Genomic DNA, 8,675 nt, shown 5'->3' with positions numbered 1-8,675 from the left:
TTTAAGTGCCTTTTGAGGCCAAAAGTTCTTCAGTCTGAGGTTCCTTTAGGCAGGGGAACAGTTTGATGTTTGAATTAGGACAGTTTTATTTTATATTTCTGGTTTTTGTAAATTTTCTTGTAGTGATCCGGACAGGTAATGTCCTGTTTTGCTGTGCCGGGGGGCCAGACACATTCTGGAGGAAGATATGTGTAAAGATAAAATCTGGACCCTGGCCTCAGACCTCAGAAACACAGAGTGGTGGATCCTCTGGGAAGTTAGAGTCAGGTATGGAAGTAAATATGTGCCATCAGAATTTGAATAAAAAATGCCTCTGAAATTTGAATGTTGTATATTAGTGCTTACTTTTTCAGTGTTAAAATAAATTCAGAATATATTTTTAACCTAAAAAAAATTCAGTGTCATTATTTGTACATGAAAAAAAAATTCAGTGTCATTATTTGTACATGGTTGCAATTTTCATTTATTAAAAAAATTCACATTCCTATTTCAAAGTGATCAAATTTTCAATATACATATTTTTCACAGTTTAAATTTTCAGTGTTAAAAAATTCAGCATATAAAAAATTTCAACTTTTCAAAATTCGAATGCAATAATTTCAGTGTCCTCCAATTCAACTTGCTCAAATTCGCTGTCTCAAATTCAACGTCTAAAAATTCGCTGTAAAAATGGCGAGGTTACTTCAGGTCACAGACATTAGCAATGGATGTCAGATTCCAGGACCCAGCTAATCACGTGACACAACCGTCATATTGAAGAAATACCAGCGTCACCGAGGCTGGCGACCATGGAGGCGAACGCAAACCCAACGGTGAGTTTAATGCTTTCATATTTCTGTAGTATATTTTATTTTGCGCATGAAGTTTGATACATTACCTTAAATCTTGATTTAAAACACGGTTTTGGGCCGTTGTTAATCTTACACCATGTAGTGCTAGCATATTACCTCTCGTTACCTACTAGCCCCCCCAGCCCCTCCCCGCTGCCCCACACCCAATTTACCCCGTTTTATTTCAAAAAGAAATACCACTTGCGTCAAGTCTAGAATCTTGAAAGAGAACTGATGGGTGGCGACTTTCTGGGTTGTTTGATGTTGTCTTAGGTGAGACTGAGACAGGCAGTCTTAGTAAAGTGTAATTTTTCAGGAGATGCTACCGCTAATGTACTAAGCTAATATGGCTGCCTTGTGTGCTTCAAGGAGGGGCTGTGAACACTACCGACATTAATTATAACCACAACCCCATTCTGTTCAGCTACTGTATTGTTCAGGTGACTTCATTTATGAATGAATTAAGACATTTATTGTCATTACAACATCATCCAAAATACCAGTTACCTACCAAACTGTGGATTTACTTGTGTTTGATATAGTTTCTACAGTTTTAATGGGAGAAGAGCACAGTAGGATTGCCATCCTTTTCGTAAAGTACCGAATCGCCCCGTATACGAGACGCTATTTGTACCGTATTTCTGTATGTCCGACAGTAACGCCTATCACACACATATAAACATTTAGTGTAACAATAATTACGAAAATAAAGCACAAGATATGTTAAGGTCAGCTAAATTGTGGCGGGAGCTAGCAAGGACCCCAGAACGCTTCGGACCAATGATGATGTCACGGTTGCCTAGAGACGGACACTAAGCCCCTTTTGTACTGCACCGCTGGACCTGGGTCGACCCGGCCAGCGGTGCAGTACAAAAGGAGCTTAGCAGTCGTGGTGAGCCGCTCTCAACCTGCGTCTTTTTAAAACGTCCTCAACCGATACTCTACCATGTCCTAGCAAAGATACAGACCTGAGGGGGGAAGACACACATCCCAGGCTGAACAGTGTCAGTGAGGATGAATGCTAGCAATTTTTAAAAAAAAATTAAGAGGGGAGCTGAAGAAATTATACTGTCTCTTTGTTCTTTAAAACTTATGGTACTGCAGTTTTAGCTTCTCTAGTGAAATAGAATGACACTTTCCATCTGCTAGATCAGGGATCATTTAATACATCTGTTTTTTGTTTCATCCTTTTGTAAATAACCCCATGAAAAAACATTGACTACTGGCCCCCGTGGTAAATTTGATCTGGAACCAGCCTTCACATACATATTTGCACATAACTTTATTTCTTGCTGTCTCACTCCACCGGCCATCCCACCATATGAAAGAAGGGTGACATGGGCGTAGCATGCGTCCTTATTTTAATTTCTGAAAGGTGGCAACCCTACAGCACAGAGTTTTCCTGAGTAAAAGTGATCATTCTTATAAAGTGTAAATTCCTTTTTAAGTGATCCTTTTTCAACTGCTACTTTTCTCTTTTATACATTTTGTGACTACAGAGTAGTCAGGATGCTATTGTTGAATCTGCAAGGCACTTGCTTAATTTACTAACTGAAAGACCACGAAGTGGAGGAAGAGGAGACCTCACCAACCAGAATGCCAGGTTCAACTGTTGCCCTTATGCCTAATGAATATGTATATTTCGAATATGTTGATCATAGCAGTATACTAATATATTCTGTCATCCAACAGTCGTAGGGTACCTCAAACTGAACCATCTGTCCAAATGGAAATGAGCAGGTAAATGACAACTTTATTTATTGTAAATTCAATTTTGAAGCATTTATTATAAAGACCTTTATTTGTTTTCCAAAATTCCACTTGTATGTCTTGATATGGCATAAAATATTATTACCTTTTGTTGCACCAACTAATCATCACAATGTAAATCTCTCAGAAAAGATATTACATTTTTGGGACTTGGGATAGAAATAGTAAGTCAATTTCTATCAAAATTGACTTACTATTATAATTCTTGAACTGGGTCATATGAATAATCCTTGTATTTTATTATTTTGTATTATGCAATGTATGTCTAAATTACTCAGTGGTTCTTTGAATCTACTGTCTAATTTGTCATAATTTATGTCTTCAAAGTGATGTTTGAAATGAAATAAACAATATAATTTGGTTATCTTCAAATTTCTGTACAACAGATCTTTTCCTGGACTTTACAACAGGGGAAGAGGAAAACGACGATTTCCTCCAACAAGCCTGGTCCCGGCGAAAAAGATGAAACCTTTAGATGTGGTTTTTTATTTACTACCAAAACATTATGAAAAAACGCCAAAAGAAGATGATCAACTGATACACATGAAAGCGGGATTGGGCCGGAAAACAGCTCACATTGATGAGAGCATAACGCACAACGAGGTAATTCCTCATAATGCCACAATTATTTAAACAGTGGACTAGTCTGATAAATCTATTGTGTCAGCCCTAAAGATAGCTCTGCTCTCCGTCTTAGCAGAACATTGGTTGGGACCACTTCTTCTCTGAGTTCATGTTGCCTTTCTATTGTCTGATGCTTGTCAATCAAGTCTGCACTAGGCTCTGGTATCAACAAGATATTTCCACTCAGAACTTCCACTCATTAAATATCAGGTCTGTCTTCCACCAGCCTGAAATCTTGGAGATGTATGTGGTTGAAAATCACTGGTGACCTGTAATTTCTAAATTACTCAGGCTTATGTTTTGAATGCAGGATCCATTAAATTCACCTCAATAACATTTATTCTCCATTCTGATTCTCTATTTGAACATAAGCAGCTCATCTAGAAGCCTGATTACAATAATGCTGCTCTCTGATTGGCTATGTCATTTTGCATTTTTGAACATTTCAAGTTGATCTGATGAAGTGGGCTGTCATTGCATGTATTAATATTGTATTATGAACAATCACTGTATATTTGCATTTTTGATGAGTCTTAATTTGACATATTTCTTTTACAGCTGGGTGAGACGCTTAAAGTTCTTTTTCCAAAGCTGGAAACTATTACAGGGGGTTGGCTGCTTTACAAATCTGCAGGTGGGTGATGAAGTGGCTGATATCAGGTTAATATTATTAAAAATGTTCTTTTCATTATTTTTGTTAGTGTGAGACTTTAAAATATTTCTTCCTTCTAAAGAAATACAACTGGCAGACAAGTTATGCTGTTCAAATAGTTACACCACTTTTGGTCTCAGAGCAACAATCTGAGCCCCCCTCACCCCTTCCAAAATGCTCTCCTGGTCCCATCAATGGCTGTATTTAACCCATATCTACGGATCCTCTGCATGTTATTGCATATATCCTTAAATTTTGTGTAGGCGCACAACGTTGGAGGACTAAAAGGCAACTCTTTTACATGCCATCTATAGACTCTCTGCTGCAGTAGAACAGCTCGTTAACAAAGGCATCCATAAAAGAGCAAGTGGGCAGATGATATATTAACTTTACAAAACATGGAACATTGACAAATTAAATGATTGTAATTATAGAAATACTTTTTTCATCACCAAATGTTGTTCTGAATGTGGTTGTCAAGCAAATTGATATTGTGCTTTGATTTGAAGCAAAGTCATAATGCACAGTTTCTTGTAGGTGGATGGGGAAGACGCAATTTGACCTTGATTGGTCCTGAAGATGATGGCTATACCGGGACAATGTTGAAGGTTGCGAGTCGCGGCGGGAAAACCCTGTTCATAGTCCCTATTCAGGAACAACTTTGCACGGATCCTCTTGAGCTGAATGACGAGGCATTTGCAAACATGCCAAAGGCCATGTGTCAGAAATGCAGAGTAGATGTTCCCTTGCATTTTTTGACTGACCACATAAAGTCATGTGTGGAAACAGACTTGCCCTCTGATGTGGCTGGTGTTGATGTTTGCAACCCTGCAAAGGACATATGTAAGAAATGTTTAAATGTTTGCATATCATACAGTGGCCTTTTAGATGTCTGCTTCACTACAACAATATCCCAATTACTTTGTGACAGCAGCAATGCAAGAGTGTCCGGTGTGTGCAAACATATATCCTACTGAGGACATAGAAGTACATGCTTCTTCTTGTGGAGAAATGTATGTATTTACTTTATATAATAATTTTGTCAAAACGGTTTTCTTTGTCTAAAGCAAGTGTAATAATAAATACTGTCTCAGAAGTACAGGACCTCATTCCACAGAAGAAATGAATGAAACAATGCCTGGGCCATCTACATTATATTCTTCAGGCAGTGATGGTGAGTGTGGTTGAAAGCAAGTGCTTATGTAGATCTGTTTAGGACACAAATAATGGTAGTCACAAGCATTGACTTCAGCTACACAGAAATTGTCTTCCAATTTGGCATGTGTTCTAACGCTTACTTGGTATTGACCACTTTTGAAAAAAAATAAGTTACATTTTATGTTTTTATTTTTTTACCCTGACCTTACTTTGGTTTTTGTTTTTGATGCCCAAGCTCTTCAAATATTGTGTCAAATTTAAACTTTTTTCTGTAACTACATTAACTTATTTTTTTTCCCTCTTAGACTGGTATACCATATGCGATGCTTCAAAGGCCATTTCTCGCTGTGCAGACCATTTCCTCCAAATACATGCAATGGAGAACCCCTTGCTGTTGAAGATGGACTTAAGAGACAGCCCTGCAGAAAAAGACATGGCTCTGATTTCCTTCTATAAGCGACCAAATGTGCAATGGGCATGCCCCCTTAATTGTAGGCTTGAAGGTAAAGTAATTAAAAGTTACAGGTTTTACACATAACTTGTTTTCATTTCGAAGTATGTTTGACCTGTGAAAACATTTACCTTGCAGGAGATGTTGCTGTTGGACTAGGTGTAAACCGCTTTTTTTTTTCAACCGTACTGGAAAAATTGAAGTCGGGTTTTTCTATAAACTTTGGTATGTCATTTGTGTTCACTTTATATTACACAAACATCTGTCATGTGTAAAAGCTCAATGTTGGTTAATCATGATAATTCAAACATTCAGTTTCATGTATTGTTGTACATTTTGATATGAAGAAGGTACAATATTTCTAAAAATCAATTAAATCACTGTGTAGCCAAAATATAGGTGAGGCAGTATAGGGTTAAACATTGGTCTTTATGCATCTGTATTACTTATTTTCTTATATTGTTGATGTATTGAACAGGAAACTCCATTGTTACACGACTTTTCGAAGGAGAACCTGGCCACTGGGTCCCATCAGCCTCTCACTTTCTTGTTGAAAGTGACATGTTCTTAGTGGCTGGCAGAATGATAGGCCACGCTTTCCTTCATGGAGGACCACGCCTGTCAGGACTTAGTCCTGCTGTTATTCATGTTCTATTTGGCGGCAGTCCAGAAACAGCAACTGTCACCCTGGAGGACTGCCCAGACCTAGACATCAGGGAAACCATCAGTCCTGTATGCCCCCCAATTAATAAAAATAGAATTTCATGTGTATTATGCTATTCTAGTTCTTTCTTGCTTTTTTTCCCCTCTGAGTTCTTTGTGATGTATTTTGCAGCTCGAAGGAGAATCCAGGCTCTCTGATACTCAAATGGAAAGAGTACAGAGCTTGGCATATTCATGGGACCTTCCTTGTCCCACAGAGAACAATAGGAAGTGGCTTTTTGAGAAGCTGTTACTTCATGCAGTGAGTCAGCATTCATTTCCACTGCATGTATTTTTTTCTTTAACTTATGTTTTTAATTACATTTTATTTAAAATTCAATTTTGATACACAGAAGGATAAAGAATTGTGCAGATTTACCATTGTTTTTACATTTTTAAATAGTCTGGCACCAATTTATCTTAAGTGTTTTCTATAAACAATCAAAGGTAAGAGGTAGAATATTTTGAAGAAGATTCTACCTCTTGTCTGTCTGTGGAGATTTCAATTTCTTTAGATTGCCTCAGACAAATGACAGCTTTTTAAGCTTTAGCTCCTATCCTGAGGAACAGTCTCATACTTTCTCTGAGGTCTTGCAAAACTCAAGTGATTCACTTTTAAAGATTAATCTTTTTACATTAGTTGTTAATTGTAAAGATTGTCATATCTTCAGTGTCACATGAATTACATTTTTTTTATACACATTGTGTTTTACTGTATACTGCTTTGTTCCCTGTTATTAGTTTGAATTACCAGAGCAGCACAATGACTGTAATGAAATGAGTTGTTTAGAAATAAACTATTACCATTTTCTAAAATAGGTTCTTGGACGCGTCGCAAGACAAATAAAGCAGCTTAGACGAGGCTTGAAAGAAACCCCAATATGGTCACTGGTAACTCGGCGGCCTGATGCTGTACCGCTGCTTTTTCCAAGGGAGGAAGCCTCCCTGTGTCCAGAGGTATATTTAAATAACGGGAATTATGGTGTTGCATCTGTTATTGTTTTAATGAAATGCCTTTTATATAAAAGATTTTCTTTGCAAACTTCTGTTAAACACAACACAATTAGTTTTTTCTACTAAACTTAGGTGGTACTTCAGCATATCACTTGGCCAGAAACAGATGACGGAAGTGATGAAGATGACGACTGCTCAAAGGAAACCAGATGCCGCATTTCAGGATATCTGAAACAGTTCATTGCAAATGGTAATGTTACCAGTGTCTGATTGGAGATTTTCAGATAACTTTTCAATGAAACATCCCTGTAGAATTTTTTTCTTACTTGCTTGCAGTGGTACCTCACAATTCAGTTTTAATCTTAGCTCAAAATTCAAACAGTTGAATTGCATGCATGTTTGTGTGTTCTCTCTGTGCAGTCTAGCTCTATCTCAACATGTGGCTCTAGAACTGATGTGGATTTTAATAAAAAGTAAAACTGTCTTGAATATTTCCAGTTACTTTAGTCTTACAAACATACAAAGTTATCCATAAGTTGCGGACGTATGGTAAATTAGAATTGAAAATGTGATTGTGGCTTTGTTCTCTTCCAAAGCTACACCACCTGAACTGAAAGAAATGATGAAATTCTGGACCGGATGGGAAAATCTGCCAGCAAGTCTGTCTGTGGAGATTGTTCCTGGAAAATACCCAACAGCTGCCACATGCTACGAAACGCTAAGAATTCCTTGTCACTACAGGAGTTACAAATCTTTCAGTGATGAGTTTTTAGCATGCATTTCCTCTACTCAAACTGGCTTTGGCTTGCTTTGAATGCTGTTTAAAAAAAAAAAATCTACATTTAAACTGTAGCAGTTCTTTGTGAAGCAGCTTTGTTCAAATGAAACAGTTTTGTTGAAATGTAGAATCAGTTCAATTTTCTGATTTTGTCAGATGATTACATATCATATGAATTCAACATGTGATTCAATACATATGAATGTATACATATGAATGTATTGAATTGAATATGAATTGAATACATACAGTATGAATGTATTCATATGTATGTATTCATATGAATGAATGATTGCTATGTAATACATATGATACATAGTAATCATATGTATTACTGAGAGTAACGTTGTGTTAGTCTAGTTCCTCTAGTTTTGTCACATTCAAAACTAGAGGAACTAGAGTGACAATGTTCAGAGTAGGTATTTCATTTCTCTGAGTACTGTTTGTACAGGCAGTTTTAAATATGAAACTGAAATTGTTTTTTATGCAAAATTTTATTGATTGTACTTAGATGAGTTCATATATGCTTGAAGTATTAGAAAATAAATTGCATAAGACAAACAAAGCTTTTTCTGATTCTTATAATGCAAGAAATTTAAAGTCCTACAACAATGTACAAATGTACCTACTAGGTTCCTTTTAAGTAAAGAAAAAACAATCAAATTACAAATTTAGAACATTTTAGTTCTTAAACATGTTCTTAAACATAAAGACACTAAAATTCACCTTTGTGGTAACATGATCAGCATTTTGCTT

This window comes from Xiphophorus maculatus, chromosome 6 (genome assembly GCF_002775205.1).
Source record: "Xiphophorus maculatus strain JP 163 A chromosome 6, X_maculatus-5.0-male, whole genome shotgun sequence".
Classification (NCBI taxonomy): Eukaryota; Metazoa; Chordata; class Actinopteri; order Cyprinodontiformes; family Poeciliidae; genus Xiphophorus; species Xiphophorus maculatus.
Note: the sequence above shows the minus strand (reverse complement) of the source record.